This window comes from Mus caroli, unplaced genomic scaffold (genome assembly GCF_978045245.1).
Source record: "Mus caroli unplaced genomic scaffold, Mus_caroli_1 scaffold_18, whole genome shotgun sequence".
Classification (NCBI taxonomy): Eukaryota; Metazoa; Chordata; class Mammalia; order Rodentia; family Muridae; genus Mus; species Mus caroli.
Genome location: NW_028227273.1, coordinates 76,785,958 through 76,810,176, shown reverse-complemented (window position 1 = coordinate 76,810,176; position 24,219 = coordinate 76,785,958). Strand labels below are relative to the sequence as shown.

Sequence of the window (24,219 nt, the reverse complement as noted above, 5' to 3'; positions counted from 1 at the left end):
TTTATAACTACATAGTGTTGTGAACTAGAACAAATACATAGTTGTGAAAGGATGACTTCCAAGCAATAAAAAAAAATATATATTTTATATATATATAAAATATACTATATATATATATATATATATATATATATATATATATATATATATATATATTTAACCAAGACAGGGTTTCTCTGTATAGCCCTGGCTGTCCTGGAACTCACTTTGTAGACCAGGCTGGCCTCGAACTCAGAAATCTTCCTGCCTCTGCCTCCCAAGTGCTGGGATTAAAGGCGTGCGCCACCACTCCCGGCCAAGCAATAAAATCCTATATGAACATTAAATGTCAGCTTTGTATATATTTGACAATTACAAAAACAGTGATAATTAATCTATTCCAGAAGATACACTAATGTTCAGGATAACTTCTCCATCATACTGCATTGGCTCCAATTAGGACATTAAGGTATGAACAATGTGTTTCAATAAATTAATTTAACATAGGAAAAATACACTAAAAACAAAGAAAAATAAATCGCAAATAAAATCTTAAAGTGTACAGAGATTTGTGTAAATGAAGAGAGATTTGAGACCAGGATTAAGCCAAATATTCTTAAAATAAGAAGAGATTAAGCTTCCACCTATTTGTCACAAATAGAAGCTATTTAAAAAGTCAAATAAAAATATTTTTCCTTAAAACTGTACATAATGGCATACATCTGCCCTCCTTGCACTGAGCAGAGGGCTGGTGTACAAATGAACTGTATGTTGAAGGCTCACAACATATGATCATCTTTGAAGAATGCCTCAAATCTTGAAGAACAGTGGAAATACCTCTATTTTATCCTAACAAGTCATCAAAAACACTTTAATTAGATATTGTTACATTTTATTCATGGTACTGCACTTAACCTCTTTCAGTGTACAGCATCACCTTGTGTGCATGACTACTGCTTTAAGGAGTAGGTATCAATCCTAAGGAGTGGGTATCAATCCTCAGCTTATATCCAACACATAAAAAGACATAGAAATAAAACTTGCATTTATAATATTCTAACTAAAATATTTTTTGAAATTGCAGTTGTGTTGAAATGAACAAGATAAGTCTAGTTAACACCAGAACAAAAACAACTTTGGGTAATTCTAGTGTAGCAGAATCAATTCTTACTAAAGTCACCTAAGAGTCAAAGGACATAGTCTCTTGAGTGATGGGAGCAAAAGGATCAAGCGCTCCATCTAGTGGCAGCAAGAGTAACTGCAGAGGATCTGAAAGTACCAGCCTGGCCCAAACCCACAACTCAAGAAAACAATTCCGTAGGCTAGACACATAACTGAGACCTAAGACAAAAAGGTTATGGGTAGGCTTGAATTTCAGGCATATCAAGTTAACGATTCATTCATAATTCATAAGGTTTATTGATCATTCTAATTTGAATGCTTGAATAACGACTTTATAAGTATATTCTACAGCAGTGACTTTTTTTTTTTTTTTTTTTTTTGCCTATACTGCCTTTCTTTATTGCTATAAGCCTTTTATAACTTTTAGACAAAAATTCTCTACATAAGAGAGAATTACCTCATAAATAAAATGTACAGACGGGTATCAATAACAAGTTCAAAGCAATGTTTCATTCTGTATGCTCAGTATAAATAAATTCAAAGCAACAGTTTTTACATGGTCTTACTTTATTACAGCGCACATCGGTGGCTTCATCCTTGGATCTGACCTAGAATGAATGTTTTTCCTTGATCCCAAATTTGTCCCAAGCCTATTTCTTATTTTCGTGTAATTTGGAAAGCTCACTGTATTCCTTATTATGCAGTCTTTACCATTTTATGAGGAGGGGGCAACATTCTATTCTTGATTCTAATTTTACTATATCTTTATATCAAAACAACTAAAACCATCTCTTAAAATTTTGTTCCTAAAATTATTTGAGTCAAATTAGGCATCCTATAAAATCATTGTTTCTTCCAAACAGTAGTAATTCATAAAATTTTATCTTTATGTTGATCTACAGGAAATTTGCTTAATAGGGTAGGCTAATGCCCAGGCATCCTGAGGCTATATAATAGTCACATGAAAGGTATATCAGCTGCAGGAAGTAACCCTGAGATGAAATCTCTAGGGACATTGCCTCTCAGAAATCAGTCTCCACTGGTGTTACAGCACATCTCTGTGACAATCTTCATTACAGCCAACTGCTACATATTGGGAAAATACTATAGTTTTTACTGTGTTCTTAAAAATCCCATTCTACTTAAGAGTATATGTTCTACTATACTGAAACAAGAAACTCAGAGTTCTTCAAGCAATTTCATGTACTGTTGTGTGTCAGTGGAGTTTAGATATGCCTTCAGAAGTAATACAATGGTGTTTTGAATACCTCATTGTCAGGTGTACTCATCACGAGTGCATGTATTCTGTGAGGTTGACACTGAGTACAACTTCTGTAAGCGATATGTAATCTGTGGAATTTATGAAGCATGCTGAGTTACCAATTCCTTTTATTTGATTCTTACTTAGTATGCCTTTGTACCATGTTTTCTTCCATTTACTTTTTTTCTTTTTCTTTTTCTTTTTCTCTTTTTTTTTTTTGGTTTTTTGAGACAGGGTTTCTCTGTGTAGCCCTGGCTGTCCTGGAACTCACTTTATAGACTAGGCTGGCCTCGAACTCAGAAATCCGCTTGTCTCTGCCTCCCAAGTGCTGGGATTAAAGGCGTGCGCCACCACGCCCGCCATTTACATTGTTCTTACAAAAGATATGGCTTCCCTTCTCTGCGTAGTGGAATCCCACCAGTGATCTTCCATATTCTTCACTAACCATAGAATTGCAGTTATGCCTTCCTTGGCATTCAGTGAAAGAGGGTACATAAGTACTTACCTTGCTATTTAGATGTGTAAAGTTTAAATTTGACGGGAAGATGTAATTAACAGTTTAAAAAATGAACCACACCAGTGCATGGTACACTGAATACACTATTTCCTTGAACTAAAACAAAGTCAGCTCCACAAACTATTGAATTTTTCACAATACAAAACAACACTACAAGTATTTATGAGATATGAATAAAATTCACTAAAAAATGTTAGGGCTCTCTATGAAATATAACATAATTTATGCCGTATTATTACTATAATATGATTACATCACATATAATCATATATATTTTATGTGATATATATCATGTGTATAATGATATATAATATAGTAATACTATCTATAATATGTTATACAATGTGAATCTTATAGACCTAAAATGAGACAATTATATAAACATATATGCTTATATGTAATATAATTATGTAGTATATTTGATATCTCATATGTTATACAATACTACTCAAATAAGCTTAAAATTAGACAATTTTACATTATGCTCTGTAAAGCTCCCCATAGAAAAAGTTCTGAATAAAAGGAAAAAGATTAACACTCCTAACTTAATAAGACAATTAGCATAACTAAGTTCATGACCCTCAATTTTACAGACATAAGAGAAATATCAATAAGAGTGCAGGAGGGTAGAAAGAGTTCTCATTAGTTAGTAGCACTTGGTGCTTTTAAATTAGGTCTAAGTTGAGTTGCCAGAACCCATACCAGGCAAGTTATAAGTTATAATTTATAACTGTAACTCTAGTTCTAATGAATCCAGAATACTCTCATGGACTCACAAGACACTTGCCCCAGTGTCATTCAAATACAGAGACTTGGACAAACATATCCATCAATGTATAGTAAATATATTCTAAAAGGTTATTTAGGATAACAATAGAAGAATTTTATATAAATAAATATAAGCTACATTTTAAATTTTTATTGCTTTCTCAAATACAGCTCTTATTCATTGATTCAGAAATGGATCCAGACGTTTAAACCTGTAAAAAATTAAGATTCCCGACAGAAACCAAATAAATAAAAGCCAGAAAATAGCTAATAAATAAAAATGGCAAAATCAGAAGAAAAGGAAAAAAATCCGAGTATTATATGTTTCTTCTAGAATTAAATATTGTAAAATAGACAAATAGAAAATTACGTTATACATAATGGACGTTTAAATCCATTTATTTGTGATATTAATGAATTTAGTGCAATATTAGCCTCCACTAAAGAGATTGTTCTGGCCCGGGAGAATCTGCGTTGAAGAACAGAGCATTTATTTTATTTTATTTTATTTTGTTCTTTGTTTTTTGAGACAGGGTTTCTCTGTATAGCCCTGGCTGTCCTGGAACTCACTTTGTAGACCAGGCTGGCCTTGAACTCAGAAATCTGCCTGTCTCTGCCTCCCAAGTGCTGGGATTAAAGGCGTGCGCTCTGTCCGAATGAATGGGAACCGGAAATTGGATGTTTATAACCAAGAAAAGCAGAATTTCACCCAGCACTTCTCCCAGATCGTGAAAGTGCTGACTGAGGAGGAGCTGGGACACCGAGAGACAGGGGATGCTATTACCCAACTCAAGGAGGTCCTACCGTGCAATACCGTAGGAGGCAAGCACAACGGGGTTTGACCATGGTACACGCCTTCCGGGATCTGGTGGAACTGAGGAAACAGGATGCTGAGAGTCTTCAGCGGGCCCTGACTGTGGGCTGGTGTGTAAAACTGTTCTAGGCTTTCTTCCTCGTGTCAGATGACCTCATGGACTCTTCCCTCACTCGCTGCGGGCAGATCTGCTGGTATCAGAAGCCAGGCATAGGCTTGGATGCCATCAAACGATACTCTGCTTCTAGAAGCCTCCATCTACCTCCTGTTGAAGTTCTACTGCAGGGAGCAGTCCTACTACCTGAACCTGCTGAAGCTCTTTCTGCAGAGTTCCTATCAGACTGAGATCGGGCAGACTCTAGACCTCATGACAGCACCCCAGGGCCATGTGAATCTTGGTAGATACACTGCAAAGAGGTACAAATCTATTGTCAAGTACAAGACCACTTTCCACCCTTTCTACCTGCCTATCGTGGCTGTCATGTACATGGCAGGCATTGATGGGGAGAAGGAACACGCCAAAGCCCTGAAGATCCTGCTGGAGATGGGCTAGTTCTTTCAGGTCCAGGACGACTACCTTGATCTCTTTGGAGACCCCAGTGTGACTGGAAAGGTCGGCACTGACATCCAAGACAATAAATGTATCTGGCTGGTAGTTCAGTGTCTGCTGTGAGCCACTCCTCAACAGTGCCAGATCTTAGAGGAGAATTATGGGCAAAAGGACCCAGAAAAAGTGGCTCAGGTGAAAGCACTGTACGAGGCACTGGATCTGCAGTCTGTGTTCTTCAAGTACTAGGAAGACAGTAAAAACCACCTCAAGAGTCTCATAGAGCAGTGCTCTGTGTCCCTGCCCCCATCCATCTTCTTGGAACTTGCAAACAAAATCTATAAGCTGAGAAAGTGACCTCGGAATTGGAGAGGCTGGGAGGGAGGGATCTCAATAAATTATTGTACAACAACAACAACAAAAGAGATTGTTCTGCTTTTCAGGCATTCTCCTCATCCATAAAACAACAACAAACTCTTACTATATTCCTGATAAAACAATTTTAAAATCTTATATTTGAAATCTTATATGGGCGTGGAAGTCATCATACAGTTGCCTGGTCTATTGATGGAACTCAGCACTGAAGACCTTTCAGCCTGACTCTTGACCATGTTCTCATAGGGTCAGGTAAGTAGTGGTTGAAGTCAGTGATGAAAGAAGCCATTCAGGTAAAGCATTCTGATACTAAATGTTTCTAAAGACAGCAAAAAGCAGGAAGTTGAAAGGAATAACATTTTGGAGATATTCAGAGGGAAGCATCCATTTAGTCTAAGACTTTGTAGATTATCTATACTGTCATTTAAGGTATATGGTGTAGGCCAGTCAGAGCCTAGTAGGGGTCACTACTATGGAACTCAGCACTCCTGACCGATCCACTCCCCTCTCTAAGCCCAGGCGCTGAGATGATGTCAGCAACAGGCACCAACCATCATTTCCAGTGTGGCCTTACTGGGCTGCCTCAGAGCCTCCAGAGGCCTAGCAGTGATTTTCACAGTGATTTCCACCTCTACAAGATTAGCAGCACTGTAGCTCTAGTTAGATACATAAATCCCCAAACCTAGTGCACTGGAAACTAGAAATTTGCACATTAACAAGGACTCCAAGTAATATTTGCATATGAAAAAGATAGTGACAACTTTACCGGTAAGAAATAAGAACCTTAAAAACCTGTTATATATATATCATATAATTTCAATTCCTGAAAACCAGGATGGCCTTGCACAAGCAGCAAGCTTTCCACCTATGGAATTAAAGTATGCAGCACAATCCAGAGTGCAGAGACACTATGTTACCTTAGTCTAAGCCCCTATCCACAGAGGGTTCAAGGCAACTCTTAGGTGTTGGAATTTCATTGAAACTGTAGAAGAAGTTTCTAAACACAGCTAAATTGGTCCATAGCCTATCCCACGCACATACTTCTGTCATTGAGGTCTCTGTTTTCTTCCATTAAATCTGAGCAAACCTCATTGATGTCTTTAGTAATAAACAGCGATGCAATATTGTGCTTTATAGCTGTGGCATGCAAAGGGGATGGATGGCTTTTATGGCTGTGGAGTGCCAGAGTTGACTTACAAGGAACCATATATCTCTTCTTAACCTTAGGTAGGGTCACTGACTTCAAGTAGGATAAAATCTACTACAAGTAATATAAATTCCAGCTAAGTCAATAAATTACACAGAAGTGTAATGAGGCAACAGAGTACAATCACGACAGAAGCTTGCTTTGTTTTATTAGTTGGTTGAGAATGTCACACAGTGTATTTTGATCGTATGTATCTACTTCCCATATTGCTTCTAGATTCAACCACCCCTCCCCTTCTCACTCAACTTAACTTTCTATCCATTTTCTTTTCTTTTTTTTTGAGTTTTTATACCAAATAGAGTTTGTACTGCCCATATACTCACAGATGTGTTGCCTTCACTGCAGAGTAATCAACTCAATAGAGGCTGCACTCTTAAAAATAAAAGACTCTCTCACTTCCAGCAGATATTAAATGCCAAAACTCCTCAGTCAAGGATGGGAATTTCAGCTTGCTATCCCTTTTTATGTTGGAATTTTATCTGGCCTGAGTTTCTACAGGTCTTGTGCATGTTGTCACAGCTTCTGTGAATTTGTATATGCAACTCCCTGCTGTTTCTGTTGTAGAGAGAATCTATACATACCTGTCAATTTAAAGAGTCTATGGCCAATGAGCTGAGGCTGGAAATAGGAGGTGGGAGTTCTGCAAAGAGGGAGAGGGAGAGGGAGGGGGAGGGGAGAGGGAGAGGGAGGGGGAGGGGAGAGGGAGAGGGAGGGGGAGGGGGAGGGGATGAAGAGGGAGTGAAAGGGAGAGAGAGGGAGAGAAAGATTCGAAAAAGTCAAGTCAGTCACGGGAGATTCAACTCAGACTTAGGAGACAGATGCATGAAACATGTGGTATGCTTAGAACATAATAAATTGAATTATTGAGATATGAGCTTGTTGGGGAACAGAGCCAAGGTTTTTGGCCTAGGCATTTATCCATATATAAGAAATCTCAGAGCCATTATTTCTGGGAACAAAAAGACCACAGGAGAAAAAAAATCCCACAGAAAACCATAGAAAGATGATTTTTTTTTGGTTTTTCGAGACAGGGTTTCTCTGTGTAGTCCTGGCTGTCCTGGAACTCACTCTGTAGACCAGGCTGGCCTCGAACTCAGAAATCCGCCTGCCTCTGCCTCCCAAGTGCTGGGATTAAAGGCATGCGCCACCACGCCCGGCTGAAAGATGATTTTTAAGTGTTCCGCAAACTCTGTCTCTGTGTTTCATCTCTCTTTCCTTGGACTCAATGCTGTGGCAAAATTGGGGTCAATGTGAAGAAACAACACTAACAACCTAGCTGAAATTGCAATGTAGGTCCCTCTAGGTGATAGTGCCTACAACAAGGCAATAGAGTAAGTGGGGCTCAGATTACCCCACTCTGCTTTTCATGAGTTCTGAGGCCCCCAGACATTGCAGAGCAGAGATGAATCATCCTCATTGACCCTGTCTGAATCTCTAACCTACAGAAACTGTAAGGAATGGTAAATAATTGAGTCATTAAGTATTATGATAAATATTTTGCTGTTCATAGTAACGGAGTCATTAGGTGTACAGAGAAACTAAGGAAGGAACAAAGGAAGAGAAGCAGAAAGTGGGGGAAACAGAATGAGCATATTCTTGGTTCTGTGCGAAATCTCTATGAGGCAGTATGAGAACGCCAAGCCTTACTGCGGTGTATTTGTGGAGTAAAAAGTGGGCAAACTACCCTGATGGCTTTCTCACATTTTTACAACTAATCAGCCAGCTTCCTGTGTGTTAGCTGCCAGCCCTTCCTGGCTATGGTAGCAGGTTTGGGGAACCTGCTGAAGGTCTAGGTTGGACAGTGTAGAGGTCGGAAGCCCTCCTCACTAGAAGGTGCAGTGTGTTTACTCCTGAATTTGTTGTGGCTGCTGTAACAGAAACTAGGATATTAAATTAAGCTAAAACAAAACAAAACAAAACAAAAAAAAATAAAAAAGAAAGCAAAAAGAAAAGAAAAAAAAAAAAACCAAAGCCAAACCTTAGTTTCTCATCTATAAATCAGTCCTGGAACACAATAACCCTGTAACTAAATCAGAATCAGCCAGGAAACAAGCCAGCAACTGTGGACCAGGAACAAGTTGAACAAATAATCTGTGTTAGCTATAAAAACTTAAAATCAATGTTGGTTGCCCCTATTTATTATCATTATCATTATTATTCTTCCATACACTGTTGGCACTAATGTCTTCCCACTAGGTTCTTCCCATACGTGTGCACTTTGATTACTACAATTCACACAAAATTTTTTTCATTATTTAGAAAATACTTTATTAGTTTTTGTAACCAAACTCACATAGATAAAACCTTACATATTTAATACATTGTGTTAACCTTGTACAAATGGAAAAAAATTAAGTTCAACATTTTGAGACCAATATGGCTATTAATTTCTTTACAATGCCAACTCAACACAGTAAACTGAGAAACTTTTTTCCAAAGTTAAATTATATACAAATTACATATATATAAAAATTTATACATACATACATACATACATACATATATAGACCAGTAATAGCACTATGTATAAAAAGACCATCAATATAGCAGCAACAACTTTTCCAGGTTCTGCAGTCATTTGAACAAAATTGTAGAGACATTAAGCACACTCTATTAAAAAAAAAAAAACAACAAAACTGTAGAAAACAGCACAGTTCTGTTATTCTTGTGGTGCCTGGCACCACTTTTTTTTTTTTTTTAAATTAGCTTCTCAGTCATCAGGAAAGAAAACATTCTGAGCAACATCATTAAAAACAGCTCTGATAAAGCACAGTTATGAATACGTATCATAAAGCAGGTGCAGGCTCGTTTACAGTCACAGAGGTATGATACGGTACTGTCCTACATCTATAATACTAGAGGGTACAGAGGATTTGAGACTTGACTCTACTGTTCCAGCAGTGGGCCCAAAGGATGGTGTGACACTGCTCTGTAAAGGAACACACTCTTAGCAGCACAACTCTAAGAATTCATTCTCTCCGTGAATGTCAGCTAAAAACCATTATTTTAAAAAGAATGAAATATCCCTAAATCAAAACCGTATACCCACTGGATTCCTATGAAGATGATTTAGTGGAGACAAGCTGGACTTCACCTTCCCAACACGTTATCAAATCTGTTATGTTTAGATGGGGAGACCTCCAAGGAAGGAGATGCCAAGTGGTGCTTCAAAACTTTGGACCACAATCAAACCCAGCATCATTTTAAATAGAAGCAGAAGGTATATGTTGCTCATCTGAGTATATTCAAGGAAGCCGACATCAATATTTAATCATCTGCTCACTCATCCAGGAGGAAGGGGAGATCAATCGGTTACTACTGTACTTTATTGTGTTCAGCAGAATCACCATTTTACAAAAATGGCAAGCTGCCATAATAAAAGATAAGGCTCCTCTATCCAGCACCAGTTAGCATCATTTTACTTTCAAGCCTAGAAAAGCCATAGACACATCCAAAGAACACGAGGGAGCAGAAGAACTACAGCTGCTGTATTAATGGGACCAGCCAGTGTGCAGCTGAGCAACTCTGTGGTATCGCTCTCCTCCTCCTTGTGCTGTTTCGTGCTCCATAGGACTATACTGTATGCACACTTGTATCTAAACCAACTGAAGATGCAAATGTGACACAGGAGGTGCGAGCCCGTGGAGCCTCATTGTAATTGGTGTAGCAGCTCTGTCAGTGTAAAATGCACTATGCCCCTTGTGTGTCTCACAGGATAATGTCACAGATCACTTTACCCCTGATCACCCGCTCCCAATAAACCACAAACTTCATGAGATTTTGTTTCTTTGGTTTTGATCGCCTAAGGTTTGATTGGTCCAGTTCTAACAAGTTGGTGGTTATGGTGGGTGCAGGGGGTGGCTTTTCTTCTACGTTTTCCTGGCAGGTACCAGGAGGGTCAGAGTTTCAGGTTTACTTGTATCACTGTCCACTCTCTGGGCTTTGCCTCCTATCTGTTTTCTCTGTTGCTGTTCAGAGAAAAACCGCTGTGTGGACTGAAGAACCTCTGCTCTCTGCTTTGCCAACACCTAGGACTAAATGTCTTGTGGCTGAGTCCTCTTCCCACAGCTTCCTTCTGGGTGCTAACTGTGCAGGAAACGGCTGTGCCATTCTCACCGTGGCAGGGGCTGACTGGAACGGTTTCTGATACACAACGCTGGTCATTTTGCTAGACTGGCTGTTTGGATTTGTTGATATAGACATGAATGGACTAGACGTTGGAGGAGTGCTTCGATCACCAATTGGAGGTGTTCCTGGTTTGATATCAGCGCCACTCCCAAAGGCTTTTCTTTTTAGTTCCATTTCAGACATTTTTCTTGCAGTTGCCTGTCAGGGGCCAGATCCTGTGGGGGTGGGGTGGGACCAGAGTTCTTTCTTTTTCGGTTCTTCTTGAGGCAGCTGAGGGGAAGAGCATCTTACGAAATTCTGGGGTAAGTCTTTGTCTTACGAGATATTTAGGGTTGCTGTATAATAAAAAGTTTACTTATCTAGGTCTAAGTTACTATGCTGTTGTAGCTGACCTGCCTTTTGTGTTCCTCTGAGGCCAGAAACTGCAGTCTCTGGCACTTAGCACCTCATCCTAAAACAGCAGGAGATTAAGTAAAGGATTAATTGCTAGAGCCTTTCCCCTTTTGTCCAGATGCCTCTTGCTTGTCTGGCTAGGGGGAAGTTTGGAGCAGTAAACTTCTTTTGAACCAGGAGAAGAGAATAACACTTGCAGAAGGAAAAACTTTCACATAAGCAAATATGCATAATCTCACATGTTAATATACAGATTCATAATGCTCACTTATACATATCCATTCAAAGAAGTTGGGCCCAACTTGCATGCACTCTCACAATGACATTCTCTCTCTCTCACACACACATGCATACATTCTCACATACATACTCACACACACATCCATACTTACATATGTATATGGAGGAGCAAAAGACCAAGCACCCATGCAGAAAGAACTCACTCATTCTGGATGAAAAATGAGCTCCAATCTTTATTGCATAGAGAAAGAAAAAGCTTCTACTCTTTTAATGATAAATGAATTAAACCCACTTTTGTAAGAAAAAAAAAAAGCTCTGTTCCTTTTAATAAGACTAAGCCTGCCTTGTTATTAAGAAGGGACCTGGGGGCTGGTGAGATGGCTCAGTGGGTAAGGGCACCCGACTGCTCTTCCAAAGGTCCAGAGTTCAAATCCCAGCAACCACATGGTGGCTCACAACCATCCGTAACGAGATCTGGCTCCCTCTTCTGGAGTGTCTGAAGACAGCTACAGTGTACTTACATATAATCAATAAATAAATCTTTAAAAAAAAAAAAAAGAGAGACTTTAAAAAAAAAAAAAAAAAAAAAAAAAAAAAGAAGGGACCTGTTCTGTCCTATGGTAAGGAGAAGCCTGCCTGCACCTTCTCCTCTCTGCAGCTTCTTTTTTCCTCTTTCCCTTTGCCTCCTGCACGTTGCTTTCTTAGTTTTTTATGTTATCTATAGTTTCTAAGTCATTCCACTCTGCAGTTTCCTTCTAATCATGTTCTCTCCTCCTGCTCCGAAGTCACAACAATGCTCCTACTCTCAGTGCCTTTTCTCCAAAAGCTATGCCTATACTTCTAAGTTCTTCTTGAGTTCAGTTCTGTCTAAAAAGTGTTCTAAAAACTTCTCCTCAGCTCAGTCCCCTCTTACAGCTCAATTCCTCTCACCTCAGTCCTTCATTCTTCTCTTTGTCCTCAGCACTTAAACATCTTTCAGAATAAATGATCACGTTATAAAGTTCATCAAAAGTTCACACAGAAAATCAAATCATAAATTGAAATAGAAGTTTACAACAGAGATTGTTTACATGCATATCCATTAGGAGTAATTATCTAGCTCAACACCCATCACCTGTCTCAGTTCCACAGGTTCACTGAATGTTTAAAGCCATAAGTAAGTTATTAGTGAAGTTTTATATAGATAAACCCAGTCAATATTTTATCTTCTGTCCTAGAACCTATAATAATTCCTTACTTCCCCTTTTTATGACCTTTTGTTAATTGTTTTACAACCTCTTGTAATGTGCTCTGAGTAGGAGAGAGTCTGGTTACTAAGAGCAATTAACTGGTGACACTTGGGAGACTGGCAGAGTTCTCATTGCAGTTTTGACTATCAGAAAATGACCTAATAGCAGTCCCAATATAAAAAAGCTTAATAATCCCAGATATAATTTTAGGAATTCTTATAGAATCATCATTAAGACTTAAGAATTCATCTATTTGTCTATATAGCATCACTACAAGACAGTACATCTTTATGGACCTGCAGAGATCTGCTCCAAAGGGGTGTGCTATTACTTAGTGATTGTTACATATGTTTAATAATAATAGGAAATATATATTAATAGCAGGAATAATTCCTAAAATGAATCCCTTATAGTCTTGCTTAATAAGGGCAAACGTGTCGCCGATAATATAATAATCTGAAGCAGGCCATCTCAGGATGATCACCGGCTAGTTATTAGCTTGTCCCATTAATGCTCCTGACAGTCGTCATCATGCTATACTGTGTTCCAGCAGGGATTAATTCTCTAAAAGGCTGGCTTATTTGGGCATGATGGCTCAAGCTCTGAACTTGTGCTTGTGGGGTTGTGTGCTGTAACTGGGGCTGAAGTGTCTGAGGCAAAGCAATCAGAGGTTGTCCTGTAGATCCAAAATTAGTTAACGAAAGCTGGGATGCTGGTAAAGGCACTGTAACCTGCTGAAGAGCATTTGTTGATTGGGAAGTGTTACAAAAATTTGTCTGACCAGGCTGCTGTACTTACCCAGAGTAAAGATTTGAGACTTGAGTAAGATTTGCTCTTGCTTGAAGAAGATGTGTATCAATCATCTGAGAACGTCCTAGTCCTGATGCCTGCCCCAGCTAATGTTCATACAGTATAGGGATGGACTGAGTATTTGAAGTCTGTTGAAAGGCAAGACATGATTGTGCCTTGGCAAGTTCCTGGTGCTGCACAGCTGGGAAGTTATGGATAGCTGTACCACAGAAGTCTGGGAAAGACTGCTTTTCACAAAGGCTGTCTGTGATCTATATGGATGAATTGAAGAACTGAATAATTCCTGAGCCTGGGAAACAGCAGTCCCAGCCCCCAAACTCAGTTGAGCTTGATGCTGCCCTTACAGTGGGGCATAGATAGGGATTGGAATGTGCTGAAGCGATGTTGGCTGCAAGAGACCATGTTGGAAGCCCTACTGCTGAGCCAGGGATGGTGGAGTCAATCCTGCATGCAGGGCATTGAATAAATGACTTGTATCCATACAGAAGGCTGGGATTTGAGCTGCTGCAGACTGAGACATGTAAACTTGCAGGCTCTGCTGTTGATGTGCAATAAGGCAAGGCATACAGCTCAACTGTGAAAAATGACTTGCAGAAGGTAGGCTGCTGGTCTGTAATTGTTGGAGTTTTCTTTTACAAGTGTTAGGAGCATCTGATATGGTTGTAGATTTTGTACTCAATGAAGAGGTACTGTAAGTACACATTATCAGGTACTTCAGGCTTTGAGGGAAAGGGGCCTTGTCTTCCAAGTATTTGTTGATCTGGAGGTGGAGGATGCTGTTGTGCAAGCAACTTGGGAGGTGGTAGCAAGTGTGAAGATGGTCCATGTTCCTGGTTGAATGGTGGCCCCTTCTCATAAGGACTTTTTGTGACTGGAGGCTGAGCAGGTATCTGAGAAGATGCTTGAAATTTTATCTACTTCATTTCGGTTTTCTGTGCTTTCAGGTGTTTTTGAAGTTTGTTCCTCACTGCTTTTCTCTTTAGGAAAGGATTTCCTTGCTCATCATAATCACTGAAATTCAGCTGTTCTGTATAATCTACTTCCATCTGAGCACCTGCCCAACCTTCATCAGCTTCAGCATCTAGTTTATTAAATTTATCAAGCTCCTTCAGTTCTGATGCACTAAGGATGAATTGGTGTTCAGGGACAGATGCCCAAGAAAGAGGAGGGTATCATCCTCTAAGGCCTTTGTTTCTGATAAAGAAGGTGGGAGGCTCATTCCGTGCCACAGTGCTACATACTCAAATACTGTCAGGAGACAGCTGGTCTACCAAGAGTGCCAACACCTGTCAGCACAGGTAAGACCACCACTTCTGCTTAAATTCCTGGTCCAAGAGGGACCTGCCCAGAGCCATCAGGATACAAGAACTGAGGATCAGCCTGAGACAGAATCCTTCCAGTTTCCATTGGTTTCTGTCTTCACAGGGAGCAGATCCTAAGCCACAGCATGCCATACCCAAATATCATTGGGAGAGAGCTGGTCTCTCAGGAGTGCAGACATGCAGGCTTGCAGGAGGGACAAGCTACAGAGACAGCAAGACCAGCTAACACCAGAGATAGCCAGATGGTGAGAGGCAAGGGCAAGAAGCAACAGAAAAAAGCTATTTGGCATCATCAGAACCCAGTTCTTCCACCACAGCAAGCACTGGATACTCCAACACACCAGAAAAGAAAGACTTTGATTTAAAGTCATATCTCATAATGATGATAGAGGACTTTAAGAAGGACATAAATAAACCCATTAAAGAATTACAGGAGAACAAAGGAGAAGAGGTAGAAGCCCTTACAGAGGAAACACAAACATCCCTTAAAGAATTACAGGAGAACACAACCAAACAGGTGAAGGAATTGAACAAAACCTTCCATGATCTAAAAATGTAAAAACAATAAAGAAATCACAAAGGCAGACAACCCTGGAGTTAGAAAACTTAGGAAAGAGATCAGGAGTCATAGATGAAAGCATCACCAAAAAGAATACAAGAGATAGAAGAGAGAATCTCAGATGCAGAAGATACCATAGAAAACATTGACACAACAGTCAAAGAAAATGCAAAATGCAAAGAGCTCCTAACCCAAAACATCTAGGAAATCCAGGACACAATGAGAAGACCAAACCTAAGGATAATGGATATAGAAGAGAGTGAAGATTACCAACTTAAAAGGCCAGTAAATATCTTCAACAAAATTATAGAAGGAAACTTCCCTAACCTAAAGAAAGAGATGCCCATAAACATACAAGAAGCCTACAGAACTCCAAATAGATTAAATCAGAAAAGAAATTCCTCCCATCACATAATAGTCAAAACACCAAATGCAAACAAACAAAAAAAGAATATTAAAAGCAGTAAGGGAAAAAGGTCAAGTAACATATAAAGGCAGATCTATCAAAATTCTCACCAGAGACTATGAAAGCTAGAAGATCCTGGACAGATGTCATAAAGACCCTAAGAGAACACAAATGCCAGCCCAGGTTACTATACCCAGCAAAATTCTCAACACCATAGAGGGAGAAAGCAAGATATTCCATGACAAAAACATATTCACACAATATCTTTCCACAAATCTAGCCCTACAAAAGATAATAGATTTAAAATTCCAACCCAAGGAGGGAAACTACACCCTTGAAAATGCAAGAAAGCAATCTTTCAACAAATTCAAAAGAAGATAGCCACACAAACATAATTCCACCTCTAACAACAAAAATATCAGGAAGCAACAGTCACTATTCCTTAATATCTCTTAATACCAATGGCCTCAATTCCTCAATAAAAAGACATAGACTAAATAGGACCCAGCATTTTGCTGCATACAGGAAACACACCTCATTGTCAAAGACACTACCTCAGATTAAAGGGCTGGAAAACAATTTTCACAAGCAAATGGTTCCCAAGACAGAAGCTGGAGTAGCCATTCTAATATAAATAAAATCAACTTCCAACCAAAAGTTATCAAAAAGGATAAGGAAGGACACTTCATACTCACCAAAGGAAAAAAATCTACCAAGAAGAACTCTCAATTCTGAACATCTATGCTTGAAATGCAAGGGCACCCACATTCATTAAAGAAACTTTGCTAAAGCTTAAAGAACACATTGCACCTTACACAATAATACTGGGAGACTTCAACACCCCAATCTCAGCAGTGGACCGAAACAGGAACTAAACAGAGACACAATGAAACTAACAGAAGTTATGAACCAAATGGATTTAACAGATATCTATAGACCATTTCATCCTAAAACAAAAGAATATACCTTCTCAGTGCCTCATGGTACTTTCTCCAAAGTTGACCATATAATTGGTCACAAAACAGGACTCAACAGATACAAGAAGATTGGAATATTCCCATACATCCTATCAGATCAACATGGACTAAAGCTGATCTTCAATAGCAACAGAAACAACAGAAAGCCCACATACACATGGAAGCTGAATAATGCTCTACTCAATGATAACTTGGTCAAGGAAGACATTAAAGACTTTTTAGAATTTAATGAAAATGAAGGCACAACATACCCAAACTTATGGGATACAATGAAAGCAGTTCTAACAGGAAAACTCAGCTGAGTGCCTCCAAAAAAGAAAGTCGAGAGAGCTGACACTAGAAGCTTGACAGCACACCTGAAAGCTCTAGAATCAAAAGAAGCAAATACACCCAAGAGGAGTAGACAGCAGGAAATAGTCAAACTCAGTGCTGAAATCAACCAAATAGAAACAAAAAGAACTATACAAAGAATCAACAAAACCAGGAGCTGGTTCTTTGAGAAAAATCAACAAGATATATGTGTGAGCCCTTAGCCAGACTAACCAGAGGGAACAGGGACAGTATCCAAATTAACAAAATCAGAAATGAAAAGGGAGACATAACAACAGAAACGGAGGAAATTCAAAAAGTCATCAGATTCTAATACAAAAGCCTATATTCAACAAAACTGGAAAGTCTGGATGAAATGGACATTTTCCTAGACAGATACCAAATACCAAAGTTAAATCAGAATCAGATAAACCATCTAAACAGTCCCATAACCCCTACAGAAATAGAAGCAGTCATTAAAAATCTCCCTCCTAAAAGCAGCCCAGGATCAGCTGGGTTTAGTGCAGAATTCTATAAGACCTTCAAAGAAGACCCAATACCAATACTCTTCCAACTACTCCACAAAATAGAAACAGAAGGAACACTACCCAACTCATTCTATGAAGCCACAGTCACACTGAGTATTCTCTCTTGGAGATGGAACGGTTTCTGCCTAATCAGGAACTTGTCACAATTTCCTTTCATAGAGGACATCATAAGAGATTTTTTTTCTACTTCTATCATGTTTAATGTTCCAAATAGATTTTAAAAACTGGTTGAGTGCATATTACTTTTAGCTTCAGAAGATATTATGTATATTTAAGAGGCATTTAACTATTATAAATTATTTTGATGACTTAAAATGTCAATACTGAGTTGTATATTTTAAAATAAATTTTATAAGTTTTTTAAAAAAAGAAATGCTTTAACCATAGCAAAGAAAAGCACAAATGGCCAAATATCAGCATACTTCCTAAGAGTGATACTCAAACATTTACCATGTGCATGGGTGAACATGTATATGCGTGGCAGAAAGACAATTTAAGAAAATTACTTTTGTTCTGTATGTAAAAACAGGCTGCAGAAATTTCCCATCAGCTCTTCTTCTCCCACAGCAAGAGTTGTGGGAGAAGTTTTTGCTTCAGCAAGCAAAAACCATCACCAGCTTTCCAAAATACAAAGACTGTAAATTTCCAGAGATTAGCTATTTCAGGGCTTCAATTGTTTGACGATCTTTGCTTAAGAGTAGCTTACTTAAATATCTCAAAATAATTAATAAAATCTGTTTCAATATGCACACACACAAAAATGTCACCACTCTTTTCTTAGAAGCAAAATGCCTGAGTTTTGTAAGTCATAGAAAGGAATGGGTCAACTTTACCTTAACATTGCAGGTCACTAGGAAAGGCCCACAGGGAACCCTGACCTAGCTAAACCCTTGTTCACCCATTTAGGTTTATGTTCTCTTCAATGTCTTCCAGAAGCTCAGTTGTCTCATATCTTAGACATACAACTCATTAAAGTAAGCTTCACAGAATCTCCCTTCTATCCCTCCAGGTTAGGTTCATAAATCATTTATCAAACATTGCCATAATTAATTGTTTCAGAAGATTCGTTTTAATTGAAATAGTTTTTCCAAGGTACTTGAACTTAGGAGCAACAATCATGTGTTGGGGTTCTATCACTCATACTGATATACAGACAAATTTTCTGTGTTGAGAGTTTCATCCTGCTGTGTTCCCTTACTACTAACTAGGTCATATGTGACCTGTTAATAGAAGGTTAGTGGAAGTTGCAGCAGTCAGCACAGTTTTTCTGTTTAAATCTGTGAAAGATCTTTCACAGGGACAAAAGCTGCATCTTTCCTATAGAAAGGCCTTCCTTAGAACAATATCAACCAACCATTACCCTTCCCTCCTCCAAGAGCTCCCAGAGAGTAAACCACCAACCAAAGAGTACACATGGAGGGACCCATGGCTCCAGCTGCTTATGTAGCAGAGAATGGCCTTATCTGTCATCAGTGGGAGGAAAGGCCCTCAGTTCTGTGATGGCTTGCCACAGTGTAGGGTAATGTGAGGGCAGGGAGGCTTGAGTGGGTGAGTGGGGAATATCCTCATAGAAGCAGGGGGAGGGGGATGGGATAGGGGTTTGCAGAGGGGAAACTGGGAAAGGGGATAACATTTGAAATGTAAATAAATAAAATATCCAGTTAAAAAAAGAGAAAAAATCCTTATAATATGACTGTTGTACTGGCTAGTTTTGTGTCAATTTGACACAGGCTGGAGTTATCACAGAGAAAGGAGCTTCAGTTGGGGAAATGCCTCCACGAGATCCAGCTGCAAGGCATTTTCTCAATTAGTGATCAAGGGGGCAAGTCTCCTTGTGGGTGGTGCCATCTCTGGGCTGGTAGTCATGGTTCTATAAGAGAGCAGGCTGAGCAAGCCAGTAAGTAACATCCCTCCATGGCCTCTGCATAAGCTCCTGCTTCCTGACCTTCTTGAGTTCCATTCCTGACTTCCTTTGGTGATCAACAGCAATGTGTAGGAAGGTGTAAGCTGAATAAATCCTTTTCTCCCCAGCTTGCTTCTTGGTCATGATGTTTGTCCAGGAATAGAAACCCTGACTAAGGCAACTGTGGAGGCCAGAGGGAATCGGATACCCTGGATCTGGAGTTAGAGGCAATTGGGACCTGCCAGATGTGGGTGCTGGGAACCAAATTGAAATCCTCTGGGAGAATAGCAAAGTGCTTTTAAGCACTGAACTGTCTCTAGCCCACCCTATTAGAAACTTAATTATTCTTCTAGTGTGCTAATTTCCAAAGTTAGTTGGTATTTAATATTCTCTCCCTTTAATGCTATCTCTCCATAGGCTGTCTGTTTGGTGGCAGTCTTTGAGAATGTGAATGAAGTACATATCTACAAAGTTGTTGTGAGTTAAGTATATCTGGAACTTGAAAAAAGAGCATGTACAACAAAGCCAGAGCTAAAGGTCTTTAACTTCATTGGCCTTCATGAACTTCTTGCACTGATTTGCTCATACATACTGTATGTGAATTTGAGTGAAATTGTATACTATGGGACACAGCTGTTGACATACTTTTGTATCTATGTAATTGAAAAGATAGTACTAATTTTCATCAATGACAATCTCACCCTGGCCTTCATTGCCTGCCAGCTGACACTGTACAAATGTGTCACAGACCCACTCCTGTGATTCTCACACATGATTCCTGAGATTGACACTATCAACCCCATCTTACACTTGAGGAAAGTAAACTTTAGGAATTTGAATAATAAGCTTAGGTAGCAGAGCTGTTTGCATATATGCACATATGCAAGGTCAGGGCAAGAGTATTTCACCCCGAATAAAGTCAGAAAATCGTTGTGATTACAGATTTTGCCAACAAATTGATTTTCTTCAAAGCATATTTGTTAGTGCTTTATAAGTAAATATTTCCTTTATAAAAGGCACAATTTATTTGCAGCCACTTTTTTTAATGTCCCTCTTCCCAGAGATCTAAATTCATAGACATGCATCCCTGTGCAGGAGGACCTTGACTTTGCCTGGTTTGTACTCTGAGTAGCAACTCCTGCTATACATACCCCTGCTGGAGAACATGTGTTCACTAGGATAAGTTAAGTTGATCATATTTATTCCTCTTACCTAAGAGGTGACTTCAAATCATTTGCTAGAGATAAAACAAACAACAGCAACAACAAAAAACAGGTAGTAGCTACTAGAGAGATTTTTTTTAGACCTTTGTGACATGCATATTGTTATGGGATTGAAGTCCTCATGCTTGCATCATAAGCACTTTTTTCACTAAACCATCTCCCAGACCTATTTTTCTTTTTGTGCAAGACACTTTAGTAATAGAGCTCATAGAAGCGCAGTACATTAGTAGAGAATGTAAATTCCACTCTTGAAAGTGCATGCATTCCCTGCAATTAAAAAATGGTAGATGAGCTTAATGAGCTAAGGGCCTATGGAATGCACTCTGGATGCTGCACAGTATCCAATCAATAACAGCAATTACCAGAACATATTCCAAAAGGAAATGTAAAAGCTGGAAACAGAGCAACAAAAGGGAACCATTTCACAAGGTCACTGCAATTGAAAATATTTGCACCTGGGTTAAGCTTATCACTGTTTTTAGATTGCTACACTGAATATACAGAGTAGAAGTGCACATTTTCTTTTTTAGCAGACATTTCCAAGGTACTTAACCCACCAGCAAAATATAGTGGAAATCAATCTTGTTTAGATTTTTCTTTCTTATTCCTTAAGCAAGTGTGAAGAATTAGCCTCCCTCCATTTTAGACTTAAAAGCCATCTTAAAGTAAAGGCAATTTAACTTCTTTCTTATTTAGGATTAGATTAGGCTATGCCTGAAAGGCCACATCTTTTGGGTTCATCCTCCATCTTAGAGAACCTGACCTAAGGTTACACTCAAGCTAACTAACAGGCCAGTATCTAGTACCAGTTTCTAGGCTATTCCCCCAACAAATCTACACCTACAGGTTACAAGGCTGCCCCCACAATACACTTCCTAACACTAACCCATCAGGAAAAAAAGAAAAAAAGAAAAAACCAAAAAACAACCCTCCAAAAACCATAAGTTAAGTTTATGGTTTGTCTCCCACAACCAGTCAATTATGTTAAAGGCCATAAAGGCCTCCAATCACATGTGTACCAGGCTAGATGCCCCCTTCCTGTCTATAAATGCTTGACATAAACTAAGCTTAGGGCTGTCCCTCCTGTTCTGCTGCATCAGAGACAGTGATGTGGCCCAAGCTAGAGCTTAAATCAAGAAACCTTAATACAATTCCATCTGAACCAGTTCCTTGGTGGTCTTTGGGGTTCATGAAAGATTCCTGTACAACATTTTGGTGCATTGGCCAGGAACTCCAAGGCCTCCAGGATCTGACCTGGAGAATCTCAATAGAGGTAATGTCTGTCTGAGTTTGTGAGTCTGGCCATGTTTTTATGTACAGTAATTCATGTCTATGTGCCTGTGTAGTACCACAATAATTCTGTTCTAAATAATTCTGTAATACTGTGCTAGAAAGAGGCCTAAAACGAATGTTGTTGTCAGGTGCTGCTAGACAAATGTGCAACTGCACAGGGCTGGAAGATGTTTTAGGCCCGACGAGAAGATGGGCCTGTGCTCAGAAATCCCAGAGGTATCCATCTACATATTTGGTTATTTTAGTTTCTCTCTTGACAGAGAAGAGAAGATACATTTTGTGTGTGTGTGTGTGTGTGTGTGTGTGTGTGTGATCACCACCTTCTGGTTGTGTCCTTTTCCTGCTTGATAGAGAAGAACAGTAGAATTTTTCTTATGTTTTGTGTTGATTGTTGTCTACCTTTCAGGGTGATTTTCTGACAGAAGTTTAACATGGGACAGGCACTTTCAACCCTACCAGAATTGCTCCTCAGCCATTTTAAGGATGTTAAGACTAGAGGAGTCAATCTCTCTGTCATTATTTGAGAAAATCAATTAACAGCATTCTATATGTCAGGATGGCCCACTTTCAATGCCAGCTTCAAGAATGGTGACATCCTTTGATGTGGGATTGTTCCAAGGGATTGAGAAAGTCATTTTCTAACTCATATTTGGCCACTCAAACCAAATACCTTATGAGGTAGTCTGGCAATACCTCTCTTGGCTTGAATTATTTCTCCCCAGATAACAAGCAGAAGTTTTTGCCTTAGATTTTCTCAACCCCACCTTATTCAACACTTCAGGTGGAACTGTCAGACAGCCCTGCAACAGGCAACCCCACTGCTGGTGAGGGTTGGGAGGTAGGGTGTGGTGGTGGTTGGGGTGTGTGTGTGGAATTGCTACTGAGACTCTTGGCCTTTTGCCTGAGCCTGAGTCTGTTGTCCTGCTGGTTGGTGACCAATGAAACCAACCTCATCAGTATTGGCCCTTTGCCACTACTGATCTTTATAACTGGAGAACTTAGAACTCCCCCCTTTCAGTAATTATTCTCTTAGAAATAGCTCTCTTCAACCACAAGCCCAATTGGAATGACTTCAAGCAGCTTTTGCTACTTTTCTTCAGCACAGAAGGGGGCAAAAAATCCAGGCAGTGAGCAGAAAGCTGGCCACTGGAGGATCCCACCAATAACTAGACAGCTATGGAGACTGGCTTTCCCTTACCCACTCAGATTGGGACTCAATACTGCTAAAGGTAAAGAGAGACTCTTAAGTCACCATGCTCTATTGGTAGGTCTAAAAGAGTCTAAAAGTGAAAACAACAGACTCACAATCTGGCATTGATCCTGTTGGCAGCCATGGCCAAACCAGAGGATTGTAGAAGACATCTAAAACAAATGACTTCTAGAAAAAGAGGGATACTGGACCAGAAAATACATTAAAATACCCAAAACAAAACAAAAAATCCAAACAAACAAACAAACAAACAAACAAACCCCCAAAACTCTATTCAAACCATGGCCTTAAAAGATGCCCAGGGTAACACTAAATATAGAGGGGAAACCCACCAACTTCCTTGTTGATAACAGAGTTTAACATTCTGTATTGCTAAAACCTGAATTCTCTTCAACAATGTATAAATGACCTCCTGGTGACAGCAGAAACCAAATAAGAATGCCTAGAAGAGACTCAGGACCTCTTAGAGCCCCTGGACAATTTGGACTATGGAGCCTCCGCTAAGAAGGCCCTACTGTGCCAACCACAGGTGACCTCCCTACACCTGCGGGATACATATTAAGAGAAGCTCAGAAGTGGCTCTCCTAGACTAGAAAGAAATTTCTACACCTGCTTTGCAGTTGCCAGAAGTGGCTAAGCCCTTTCATCTCTTAGTGAAGGAGAGATCTGAGATGCCAGGATGACTCATTACCCGTCTCTCCTCTTAAATCCCCCTAAGATAGATTTTCAGGCCCCAGGTCATCTAAGCCCAGCTACGCTGCTGCCCAATGCAGACATCCATGGGCTGCTCTTATATTTTTGCCCACATCCATGGGACAAGACCAGATCTTCAAGATGCCGCCTTGTAAGATGCAGAGGTTACATGGTTTACCAATAACAACAGTTACATTCAGGATGGAGAGAGGTCAGTTAGGGCAGCTGTGATCTCAAACACTGAGTCCCTATGGGTGGAGCCACTGTTGGCAAGAATGCCAGCATAGAACTGGTACCTCTAACCAAAGTGTTAGAGCTGAGAAACAAACAAGAGAAACATATAGTCAGTATGCCTTTGCTACTGCTCATATCCATAGATACAGGGA

At 39.5% G+C, this 24,219-nt stretch overlaps 1 pseudogene; it reads left to right on the top strand.

Moving 5' to 3' along the window:
- Positions 1–4,300: 4,300 nt before the first annotated feature.
- Positions 4,301–5,365, top strand: LOC110284341 (farnesyl pyrophosphate synthase pseudogene; annotated as a pseudogene).
- The last annotated feature ends 18,854 nt before the right edge of the window (positions 5,366–24,219 follow it).